General features: G+C 40.2%; 1 long non-coding RNA gene across 1 annotated transcript in view; it reads right to left on the bottom strand.

Moving 5' to 3' along the window:
* Nucleotides 1-870: 870 nt before the first annotated feature.
* Nucleotides 871-13,171, bottom strand: part of LOC101750929 — a 53,385-nt gene continuing 41,084 nt past the window's right edge. The window contains exons 4-6 of the long non-coding RNA XR_005862068.2: nucleotides 11,220-11,350; nucleotides 5,796-5,927; nucleotides 871-3,880 (exon numbers count right to left, since the gene is read on the bottom strand). This is a non-coding gene — a long non-coding RNA (uncharacterized LOC101750929). The remainder of the gene's footprint in view (nucleotides 3,881-5,795; nucleotides 5,928-11,219; nucleotides 11,351-13,171) is intronic.

Here is a 13,171-nt window from a genome sequence, read left to right on the forward strand (position 1 = left end):
GGCGGCACGGGTGCGCGGAACTTCAGCCGGGAGTATTTCCTTGCAGGCAGGAGAAGCAGAGTACCTTCCCCGGCAGGCCGGCCGGCAGCGCGGCTCTGCAATCACAGCCCAGGTGTGCTTGAACTACACCGCCACCTGTGGGCCTCCGCCGTGCCTGCACCCCGGCCGCCGCCGGACGAGCAGCAGGGAGCCAGGGAACCGCACAACAGCTGAAGGGAAAGAAAAGTCCAGCTGAAAAATAAACTGGGAGAAACAGGATATCAAATATATGTTTTGCTTTCTTATAAAGCCAGTAAGGTATTGAAACTTGAGCAGCATCAGAGGTATTTTTAGAGGAAATATATATTTAGGGGAAAAGCCCCTTTCTGTCTCTCTCCATCAGCTGGCTTACGTTCAGGATCGGTGCTGAAGCAGCCGGGAGCTCATGGAAAGCTACCGGGGGAGGGGGTGAGGACCGGCGTGGGCTAGAAGTGATGCATTTTTTTTTATCACAGGTCTATGAAGTACATCATCTGGATGTAATCCCCATGTATATATTACATTTAAACATACTCAGCAGTTTCAGATTTGGTATTTAGGATCTGTTACAGTTTAAAATATATAAAGTAACAAGGCACGCTACAGATAATCAACTGTCACTGACAGCCAAGAGCACAGAACAGAGCAAATGCCAAGCTAAAATAAAATCTGAGTTGCCTAATTATCTAAGCTCTAATGGCTGGAAGCTACCAAACACGGCTCTGGAAGAGCCATCGGGACCTCTCCTCACTGGGAAAGACATCCTCCCAAGAAACTCTGCCATCGGCACTGAACTGTTTACTCATCTTAAAGCCGACAGTGATACAAAAAAAAAAAGGGGGAATTACCTTCTGAAAGAGTAGGACTTTAAATGGTTTAATGACGTTTTCCAAATAGCATTACAATGCTCGTATCTTCTGCTGAAATCTAATCTTCACTAATTTTTGTGATTAATTTTAACAGAAGAAACCTTAACAGACAGCATTTTGCAGAGCAATATTTTTCTAATTTTTCTTTTGTGCAGCATCTGTTGTTGCTGTGCTGTCATCTTCGTTATGTTTTTCATTGTCTATGTGCCATAATGTAATTAGTTAGTTCAACATCATCTGTGCTATTAGATGAGATGTTTCTATGGTAAGTTAGCATAGTTCTGTGTAATTGGTAGATTTCAGCAGTAGGCATGAATGTATCCATCAACTTTAGGTCGATTTGAGTCCGCAAGATTTAAATTCGCTTGGCATACATTATCCTTGAAGACTGTTAATTTTGGCTGAATGGATAAAAAAACACAATGCAGAAGAAAATCTGGCTGCTTATCTCGCATACTGTTGGAGTCAGGGAAAGGAAGGCATAAAATTGCTGGCGTAGTAGTTGTAGTAGTTGCACTCTAAATGTCTGGAAAACGTTGCAGGCTGTGATCCAAATCCTTCACTCACCTAGTCACACCCAGAGATAGCAGGTAGTCCAGTATTCACCAGGGTTCTCTCTCCATTCGTGAAAGGAGCTCTGCTTCTCTCCTAAATATACTGCATTCCTACGGGATCTCAATTGTCTTTTCCTGTTCTCATTAGAGAGAGATGTTGAGGCTGCTGCTTTGTCTTGAGATCTTCCACGTCACACTGCTAGGCTTTGTGTCTTGAACGCTACATCTTTAGAGCAAACAATTAGACTGAAACCCTCTTACCGCAGCCTCTTTGGAAACAGCGAGGAAAAATCAACAGCCATTTCCTACCTTGAAGTAATGCAGAAGGGTCTTAAACAGTTTAAAAAATGTGACCAAATTAAGTATTTTAGTTGGATATCCAATGGCAGAGGAGAGCACGCACCCTCGCAGAAGTGAGGAAGCACCCTGGATGTCCTTACTCTCAGCGTTCTTTTCCAAACAGCAGACTGTGCTGTTTGCCCCAGAGAGAAAGATAACTCACTCTTAGAAACATATGTATAAATTTTGACTTGCTTATAAATACATGAGTAACTTTATTTACAGGAACCCAGTACCATGGAAGTAATTAGTAAGCATGACTCACTTAGGTAAGGGCTTTTATCATCACTGTATCCATAACTTAGGACAGGAGCCAAATAATATAAATGTCAGTAACTATAGATATATATTTATATTAACAATGAAGTCCACTCTAGGAAGAGCTAAGGCTGTATTTGTAATGACCTCATACAGCTAAAATTACGTTCACTAATTTGTCCTGAGCACATCCCTATTGGAAGAACTGATATACAGCCACCAGCAGCAGAAAGTCCTGAAATTGAGTTCTGTAACTAAAGTCAAAGACATCAGTTTGAACTTACACGGAATTCATGTTTTAAATCAGAAGTGTTTACGTGCCACTAGAATGTAGTATGTAATAATAAGTTCGCTACTTAAAACAACCTTCATTTTGAAAGAGGACTTTAAATTCCGTAGTCTAACAAGGCATTGTTTAAATAATCAGTTAAATTATTTCGATTTTCTTAAATGGATACTGACCATTGATTTCCATGATTACAGATCTGTAAAATGATATATTGTCTCTCATATAAACGTGAAATTATTTGCGATTCAGACATTGCTACCTTTAACAAGAAAAATCCGTACCGTACTTTTGCAAATACTGGAGAATATACATTCTTATGGAACTTATCCTTTAGAGTGAAAGAATGTTTTCTCCACAGATATTTTTACAGTGCTTGCACTAACATGTTGCCTCTGTTCACCAGTCACCATAATAAATGGACAGATTACAGGATGGGACGGCAGAGTTTGGTGCTGTTTGAAAGCCTAAATCAGAGATAAAAGTAGCCATTGAACTACTGAAAACTTAAAGAACAACAAAAAAAAGATCAACTGGATAAGAATTTAAAAAATAAATGGAACAGGCTAGTTCACTGGACTGAAATGTTCAAACCTGAAGCAGAGAGGTACACATTAATACTTCTGAGCATACATCATGTTTTATAACAATATGTTTTTGTTAAAACACCACCACATCTTTTCAGTCAGAACTCACTTCAAAAAGTTTCAGCAGAGAAAATCAACTTGTCTTCTCTTCTGTCTGAGATAAGAAATCATCAAAACATATTAAATGTTTTCCACTCAGAGCTGACTTTTTCCTTGCTTGTTGCCATTTTAAAGATTTCATTTGTCAAAGGAACATTTTTCTTTTAACATCGTAGCTGCACTTTGGTGTGGTGTCCAAAAAGAGTCCTATGCAGAATTCAGTAAAATAATGAATATTTTGGAATATTTTGGAATAACTCTGGAATAATTTGTTACAATGAAAAACAGAAACTTAACTGTAGCCCTTATTAATTGTTTAATTAATTAGCCAAGTACATTTAAAATATTCAGAAGGAAGTAGTTTCATGCCCAACTGAATGAACAGCATGCTCAATGTTTTTGGTGGTGTTATCAGCACGTAATACCTTAATAATTGCATTGGAAGACTTCTTAAAGACCTGGACATGTCTGCGTATCCTGTGTTGTTAGGATATCTGCCTGTTACAAGTGCATCCAGGAAGCGAGTTACTTACTGTAACACATCGCCATGGAGGAGTACGACTGGTATCCTCGTGAAGGTCCCATAACCTCCGGATGAGGTCATCGTTTACAGAAGGGATCCACGGCCGATATCTTTGTCGTGTATTTTGCACCTACCCACAGAGCAGATGCTTGTCACAGCTGACCTGGGCTCCACTGAAGGAATGGAGGAGTGTTCGCTTGAGCCATTTTCTCTGTATGTCTTCAGGGGAAGTCCACGGCTTAAGAGTTTCCAAGGATTTTGGCGTATGTGGTCAATGGGAAGGAGCAGTTTCTGCTAATATATCTGGTGATTATGGTGATTCTTTCTGATAGAAATGTTGACGTGAGCTATTGTTTCAAAGAAGTGAGGGAAAATAAGGTATGGAATGAGATTTGAAAAGCACATATTAAAGGGATCTCTTGTTGAAGTTGTCTTTTTAATTTAAGGGCTAGCAGCATAGTATAAGAAAATTGAGGGTTACAAAAGTAAAGAGGAAAAGCAGTCTGGTGAGTTGTGTCTGGCAGAATTGCCTCTATTGCATTTGATTTGAAATTTACATAGATGCCAGTAGTTATGACACAACTGTCACTCGAAGTTCACTTCACTGGACATGAAACAATAATGACAAACAATCAGAATGACAGTTCTTCTATTCTGCAGTTAGGTTCTTCATATCTCAATTTTGCAACATTCCTTCTGTTGGCTCCGCCAAACAAATGTGCTTCTGTTACTATGATTTCTCTGTTTGACTCAGTACAGCCTTTCAGGAAGAACTGTGCAAGTTTCTAAGCTTTCTATTCAGCTTTTTCATTACGCCATTTATCAAAGCAAAGGCTTCTCAGTAACAATTTTTAACATTAACTCTTTAAGAGTTATTTTGCTGATGTGATCCATTATTTAAAAACATTTTCTTGCATACAAATATTGCATTATTTTTCATATGAAAATATAGCTCTCTACTTTTCTAAAGTTGTTTTTCAGAACTGGAGTGACTGCTATACTCCATGACCATAACTCTTTTTATCATTCTAGTATAATTCAGTAGCTTTTGCTGTCTTATAAACAATCTTACAATTAAGAGCTAATGTTAATGGAATAGATTGTTGTCATAGGATAATGGTTTCCTGCTGCTAGATAAATGCTGTGGCAATGCTAGGACATCTATTGAAAGTAATAGCAAAGACAAAGCTCAGAGATTTATTTTTAAAGCAGGTGCCACGGATCCAGTGACACCATTCTGTTACGATTGTTTTATTTCTGTTTTACAAAAAGACTGATGAAGATGGAAGCGTTTTGCCTGATGTATGAGAGTGCAGCAAAGTGACAGTGGCTCATTTCACTGTTCCTGAACAAGCTGCACTGCACTTGGCTCACAGAGAGATTTATTGTGCAGCTCACCCAATCAGAAAGCAGCTTATCCATTAACTACAGCTTTAAAATATGTTGTATTTCTATGAACAAGATGGGGCTTGATGCTTTCTCTCACTGAAGCAGTTAGACATAGTTTACAGAGGAGGAAGAAAATGAGGCCCTACAGGACCCGTCCCTCAGCACATCCAGAAGCCCCTCTACACCACAGGCATGGCACAGGGAAATCTCTCTGTAGCATGCTCCCCTCATCCCAATTTAATGGTTCTTTGTCTCTCTTCTCTTGCAGCAAAGAGTGTTGCCTCAGCATTAGCAGAGCAGAAATGGCAGCAGAACTGACTAGTTTAATGTTTCTTCTGCCTTTGAGTTCACGGGATATCAAAGTTTTGGAAAATATGCCCTCTTCCTTTTCTAATACTTTTAAAACTGCTCACCCCTGAATTCTCAGACAGAGAACTATGAAAAACAAAGCTTGTAGTGTCCTAGGCTCTCTATCTGCTCTTGTGGAAATGCAGTAAAATACCTAGATTACCCCAAGTGTCCACCTCCTACAAAACAGGAGCTGGTTGCCAGAAGGGCATGGAATCCACACAATTTAACTTTCAGGCTTTCTCTGGACAGATATGCCCAGCAACCTAACTTAGGCCTCTAAATACCTTCTGTCTTTTCCTTTGAACTGTAGAGCACCTATTCCAAGAGGCACTGTTGTAGCTATGACAGTTTAAAGATATCCCACAAGTAATAAAAAATAGAATCCTTTCCCACAGACTCTGATCATTCCAAAACATCGTTAAAGTTATGTTGTAAAACAGTATAATGACTTTATATGACCATAATGTCCCTGCTAGGATTTCCTTTGCAAACAAACTAATTATATTATTAAAGCCCACAGACCTTGATATCAAACCAGCAATTCACTGTTCCAAGGATTTACTCTGTAGCTCTCGCAGCACAGCACTGAATTAACTTCTAAGGCCAGAGCTTGAAAGCAGTGAACAACTTTAACCTTTTCTTGACCTCGGACATCTGAAAAACAGGAATTCAGTAAATGTGCGAATTTCTTTTTAACCCGTATGCAGACGTTCCAAGAAGTAATTCATTCTTCATCTTCTGAGTTTTAAGATTGTTTTTTAATAATAAACGAGCAAGTGTTACAGCACTTGTGCCAAAGAGCCACCAGATGAGGATGGTCCTTCACTGAGCCTAGCTCTTTACGTGAGGTGAGCACTGAGGACAACTTCATAGAGAGAAGCAGAAATGGGAGAAACCTGTAATCCAGACAGGATGAATCCTGGCAACCGTGAGGTGCATGAGGTCATCTGAAGAGCACATGGGTTACAGAGCTCCAGCAAATGCATACTCTTCCAACTTGGTCCCCATGGCTGCAGTGTATCAGACTTCATTTGCTAATGCACATGCCTCCCGGCAGCAGTCTCCTATCTTGAAATTTAGGATTCACGGGAAAGTTAGAGGAGATGGAGAATTTCCACATCTTTAAAACATTGTCCTTACTTACCTAAGTGCCTCTAAGAATATGACTATTGTAAAGTCCTACGATTTTATCCAAATATTTGCTGTATCTATTTAAAGTTGCAACTCTGAAATCATGCTCTTTTATACAAATCTGCTTTCAATTTTTTGTAATAAGAATTTTGAGTTTTCCTGGTTAGGTAAAAACATTAACTCTTAAGGATCGGCCAGAAACAAATACAAAGATTTTCTTCTCGTTTGCTAGTTTATTTAAAAGTTGACTCTTCATTTGACACAATAAATAGTGAGGAGCTGTGAATTTCTGCATGTTGAGGGCTGCTAGTAGAGTGAGTGGGTATCTTCTCACCACATACAGAATCTGCTCAAGGAATCCTCCTCAATTGGAGGAATTATTAGGCAACGTTGTTGATGGGCTTCTCCACATCACACAGGACTGTGTACAATCAATCAATATTTAACATCCTTACTACAGGGGGACAGAATTCACCACGTCAGGTATCCTATTTTAAAGCAAATCCTGAGCCTCTTGGAGCTCCTCTGACTACGGCTGCGTATATCCTGGCTGGATCTGGCCCAGACACTTTATTTCTAGTGCATGAGATGATTAATTATGTGGTTTCTTTCTGTTTGTCTGATAGATGCTGAGGTAAGAGAGTGATGGTTGCTTAGTGCACTATTATTAAAAAGCTGCTTTTCATAGCCCTGAACAGGCTCGAGTTGTGTGCTACAACTAATCATAAAGCTGCTTACTTGGAAATGTAATGCTTGTTAATACTATACTGTACTTTTATAAGTAAACTCATTTTTGATTGGCTAGCATTTAACTATAATCAGTAATTAAGGGTCAGCCATCCAGTAAACTCATTAGTTTACACCAATTACATTTGGTATAGTAACTAATGATTCCATGGATCAAGCCATTTATTTCTAAGCTTTCAAAGTATAATTATTGTGTAAATCAGATAGAGTGTAAATCTTTTCCATACGTTTTGGTTGGTAATTGAAAAATAAAATGGTTTCCAAATGTATTCTCTGTCCAGTTTTTGTTCTGCAGTAGATCTCTCGGGGGACTCTTTAAAGTATATGGAAAAGGTGATGTCAACAGCAGTGTACGCTGGGCAAACTGAGACAGGATTAATTAATAGAGATGAAAGAGAAAAGCCAGCCCCTTGCAAATTGTGGTCCAGGCCTCAACTTGGACATCACACCTTAAATGACAGTTTACAATCCTGAGCATGAGTCACACAGATTGACAAGTATTCAAAATAGAAGAGAATTAAAAATCCTTTATGTTTAATGTATAAAGGCCTTTCCAATACGCAGTCTTTAAGATGGTGTAATCTCTGGAGTATTTTGCTTTGAAGTTTAATATGTAGTTCCTCACATCCACATAACATTTTCAACACGTTAAACAAATTAGTCTCTGGTTACAGAAGTTTTTAGACATTTACAAGTTGCCATTTAACTAAATTTAATATGTGCCAGTGAAGTTGCTCATGCACTTGTTCATTTAGAAAAATGCACTTTTGAAATGATTAATAAATAAACCAGCCTTTCCTATCCCTTCAACTTTGGTGTTTATTTGAAAGCAATCTACTTTAAAAAGACATTAATATCCCTAGAATTATTATTAGAATAATTGCTTTTACTCTTCTCGGAACATGCATTTTTTCTCATTTCCCTTCAGCACAGACAGCTTTCGACTCAGATATAAACTTCCTATTATTATTCCCCACTCCCCACCCCAAAAATGAAGAATAGGAATTATATACTTTTCAGTAAGGAATAATTAATTTGTCTCAAGTATTAGAACAGAGAATTGTAGAATGACTTTGAATGGTAGTCTCTAAGGAGTAGCATTGTTTGTTCTCTTCAGTCTTTAATGAGCTTTAGTAAATGGCCAGGAAAAATTACCTTCTTTCTGTAATATGAGAGAAGCGAAGAATGAAGGAAGCTATAGAATAGCTAAGAGAAAAGGGAGCAGCCACACACACATACACACACACACACAGAGCCGTGGTACCACAGCTCTTCCAATGGCTAGTATTTTCCCTTGGAACTGAGCGCTAGAGGTCCAGCTTTTCCATTCGAGTTAAAACATATAACATCCCTAATAATTTTGTATGAGAGAAAATTCCTGGATGTCTCCCACCAATTGACAGAGTCTGGCTTGTGCTTAGGGACAACTGCCTGTAGATGAGCTTGGAAGTCATTTTGGCTTCCTCTTCTTTGGCATTGATTTTGCATTTTAAGACTCTTTAGTCTGTTTTTGTTGCATTTTCACCTTTAGAAGCAATCACCCTTACAGTGCCCCAGTCTGTTGCCCTGTCTTTTAGCAGATTTTTTTTCCCTCCACGGCATTTTCATTGTCACTCCTGTCCAGAATAGCCACAGAGGCAGTAGTGGCAGGTGTGTGTGTCTGCTAAGGATATGGACCTGTCACCGTGGATTACAGAGTATGTTCAGAAGCACCTTTTCCTTCCCTCCCTTACAGCCTCTACATATTTCCTCACTATCCATTCCCACAATTTGACTCTCAGCAGCCAAGCGAGAACAGCACAGCCTGAAAGAATCCAGTGGAATAGGGGTCCATTCCCTTGGAGCTGTTCCAGTTTGTAAGGAATAATTGCTCTCAGAGTATTACTGAGGAAGAAACTTGGGTTCTGTTTCCCCTTTCTAGTGAATACTTCCATATTTTGTATTTCTGAAGGTAGGGCCTGACAGACATGTTTTTCCACTATGCAGCTGACAAGTCCAGCGCAAGCTTTCCCACATGGAGAAAGGACTCAGGACACACACACTCAGGGCTGCAAGGACACACTCCTTGCAGATCAGCTGATAATCTCTTGGGTAGAGTGCTGACTAGGAGGGCAAGGGATTCCAGCTCACCTCACCCTGGGCAAAGCTGAAGACAAGTCTTGTGTCTTTGAGTTTAATGGCACCAGCCAGCAGACTGAACCACAAAAGCCTATTAGAGAAAGAAGGGCAGAGGAGCACAGGCAAGACGTGCAGAAGGCAGCATTGCTATCTGTCATTATTCTGTGGGAAAGGCCTGGTGCACACGTTCAGTTCCTAGAAAGAGGCTGTTCAAGCATGGTGAGCAGTGCAAGTAGCACACAGCATTACAACACCTTCATCTGATTGTGGCTGAATGGGAGGTGCCCTCGTGGCAGACATGGAATTGCTGGCTGGAGCTCAGGGACACCAGGGATGTGGAGAAGGATGACAAACACGGCGAGAGCTGCTTGGACCCATCCCAGATATTTAGGGGAAGGCTGCTGCCAAGGCAAAAAGCATTTCTCTCTATCATGGGCCCTCTTTAGTGCAATTGTTAGAGAAGAATAAATGGAGACAGATGTATGAAAGACAGATAGGAGGCAGTGAGGACAGGACTAGTCAGTGAGGCAGAAACACTGGAAAGAAGACAAAACAGAAGAAACGTAAAAGACACGAGGACTGGACAAAGAAAAAGGGGAAAACCAAGGCTGACCAAGTCACTTCTGGTATTGCCTCCATCTTCTGGCAATAAAATAGTAACAGTAAGACAATCACAGAGCATCTGAATGACTCTGAAGTCCATAAATATTTAGGAGGCACTGAAGTGTCCTGTTGATCAGGATCACAATAAAAAGAGAACAGTAAAACTTCTGACAAGTCTGAAGCACTGCTGTCAGGAAGACAAAAAGGAACAGGACGTAGGTGCTCAATTTCATGTGTGTGACCAAGTATTAAAATCCACACCCAAACATACTTACGCTTTTTTAATAGTAGAAAAGATTGGGCCCATTTCAGACCAGCAAGAACACATGGTTTAAAGCACACGGCTGCTCTTTCTTCAGAAACAACCTTCTGTGACTTCTATAATTTATTCCTCCCAAGATTCATTTGAACATCTGCAGTATCATTATTTGAGTTTGTTATACTATTACCTTTAAAATTTTACAAGCCAGGCAGCAGGATAGGTGACAAGTTGAAAAGTTAAGGAGGGTTAATTTAGAAGTTTTAAAGCAAAGCTATTTTTGAGTTATACAAGTGCAAAAAAAGCATGTGAATCCAAACCTCCATGGTTACATTTAAATAACTCAGAAACTGCTGAAAGGATTTTCTTCAAACTTCACTCAAGACAAATCCCTCTGGGCTAAGACCAAGCATGAGAATTTAACTCAAAAGGTGATTGTTGTCTGAAGGGAGTTTTCTTCCCCCCCCCCCCCCCCCCCCTCCTTTTTTTTTCTCCTTCTGCTTATTTTGTTTTCAATGTTCTAAAAAAATAATAGCACTGAAAAAATAAGGGCCTGGAGTGTAACTGTTTCATATCCATTTTATCATTAAAATAAGAAAAATGCTGTTCGTAAACTACCTTTTTATTAAAACCAGACCCATTTCTCTGCCTCTAGCCATTACCAGCAGCCTCAGTACCCATCTATAGCAGGCATTTGCTGTAACTGGGTGGCTCAACAGAGGAGTGTGGAGCTGTACTCCCAGTCCCATCTGCAGCTTCTTTGCATGCCTCAGCAGTTCAGCTCAGCTCTAATACTACCCTAAATGGACAACTGAGGATTCTCCTCAGCAGGAAGTCTTTGGAGAGAGGAGAACCAGCAGCTCCGCAACAGTCCTTCCTTCACTTTCCATCCCCAGTTCATGGGAGGTGAAGTATACTCTATACCTGCAGGCTGACCTAAACGATGTTTTGATTTTTCACAAGTGCAGGATTTGGAAAGCAGAAAGGTAGCTTGCAGTCATGCTTTTCTCAGCTCACTGACTGCAAACTCAGTGTATCTGGCAATCTCATTCATGCTTCCCCTTTACGACTGAAACCAAGGGTCTTACCTCCTGGTCCTGTAGCTGCAGGAACTCCTGTAGAGGAAGAACCTGATCAAAAAAGATGGAATCATTTTCTTTCTCAAAGTTTTTGAGGTCCACTTTAAGAGTAGTATCATGTATTCTGGTAGCATGGTTGTCTGGGTTAAAGAGAGAGAGAGAGAGAGAGAAAGAAAGAAAGAAAAAGGAGAAGAGAGAGTGAATTTATTTCCTGCTCAACTCTCCCACATTTTGTTCTACAAATTGTCCCAGGGCAGACAAAGGCCCTTCCCTCCCCCTTCTATCTGGACTTGCTTTTGATTCTGACAGCACCTCCCACAGTTACTCACTCATTTGTTTGTTTGTTTTTCCATTTGCAACTTTTGCCCCCTCCAAAGGGCTGGTTTGCCAGTGAAATAACAGTAACTTATTTCATTTCAAATGCATTCAGAAAGGCATTTGAATTGTTCCTTTTCCCTTACAACAACGTCCAAATTTGGAACTCGTGAAAAACTGATGGGGGAGATTTGGAATATGTTTACTAAAATAATTCATCACATTTAGCCAAAGCAACTCAGATAAATGTGGAAACGGCATCCCTTGTCTATCCCCCATATCCATGACCTGGACTAAAAGCTGTTTGGGAAAGGTCCAACCCATTGTTTGTGGCCCTAACACAATGAGGCTTGCAAGCTGCGGCAATACCGTAATGCCTAGGGATTTGTTTCAGGAGACCCTGAGTTTGGAAACTAAATACATGCTTCCTCATGACTGCTAACACTGAACAGTGGGAAATACAGCTGAAAAGGGCATAGAGAGGTGCATCAGGAAGCTGAAGTCTTGGGCTCAGTTCTTATTTGTTCCAATCTTGGGGGAGTCTACTCCAGCAAAACAGGGAGGCCTTAAAGTTGATAACAGGATGTGGTAGTTTACCAAGCAGAGCTCCTGCAAGATCTGTGCTGCACACACTGCCAGAGCAGGCAAAGCCCAGCAAACCTTCAACAGACAGAGCAAGTTTTAAAAATAGATCATAATATTTAAATAATCAAAGAAGCTTTTCCATTCAGAAATGTCCCATATGCTCTCTGCCACCAAGCTTCTGGGGTATTGTTTTTCACTCAGCACTTCAAGCTGTCTGCTACTATCTCATTCATGCAGCTTTTTCATCTCAGGTCAATATTATCTGACTGGATTCAGATTAAATCTTAATACATGGTTCACCTGGAAAACCCTGACTCCAAGCATATTGAAAAGCTGCAGATATAAACAGTGCAGTTTCCATGGATGATAACATATTAAAACATATCCCAGAAGGAAGACTAGCAGGAAAAGGAGGAGTGCAGAGTTATGGTCACAGAAGAGAATGCCCTTCATTTTCAGCTGAGATTTTATAGAAGAGTGAGAACAAACGTGGCAAAGAGAAGTCTGTCCCCTTACTGCTGGTTCTGCAGCTAAGATTTGGCATTAGCCATGATAAAATTAGGCAGAGATGTAGCAGATCTGACTATTGTACAGGAAGATGTGGAAGGAGCAAGAGTTCAGTGCAGTTCAAGGATGGAAGGGTATAATGAAGGCAAATGGAAAGCAAAGAGCTGAAACGGAAAGAGATGAGTTCAAGGAATCTGATATGAAGACACAAGTTTAATTAATAAAGACAGGCAGAGCAAGCCGAACAGAGAAGACTCATTTAAAATGTCAAAATATATCTTTAGTTATAGCCACTATGGTAAAAATAAATGAAAGTTATGTAGAAAAAGCATGAAAGTTCAGGGGTGCGAGACTGTGTTTAATGATGGGAGTGGTGAGAAAACCTGAGGCTGCATGGAAGCTCTTCTGGGAGGTGATAGCCCTGTTTCAGTGCTTGCTGTTGCCGCCTGGGTACCCGGCATACTGCTCCATTAGTGAGAGGGATCACAAATTGCCTCCTAATCTGTTTCAAGCGAAGTCTGTCAGATCCATTTCACCTGGTGATGAACATGGAT

This window comes from Gallus gallus, chromosome 8 (genome assembly GCF_016699485.2).
Source record: "Gallus gallus isolate bGalGal1 chromosome 8, bGalGal1.mat.broiler.GRCg7b, whole genome shotgun sequence".
Classification (NCBI taxonomy): domain Eukaryota; kingdom Metazoa; phylum Chordata; class Aves; order Galliformes; family Phasianidae; genus Gallus; species Gallus gallus.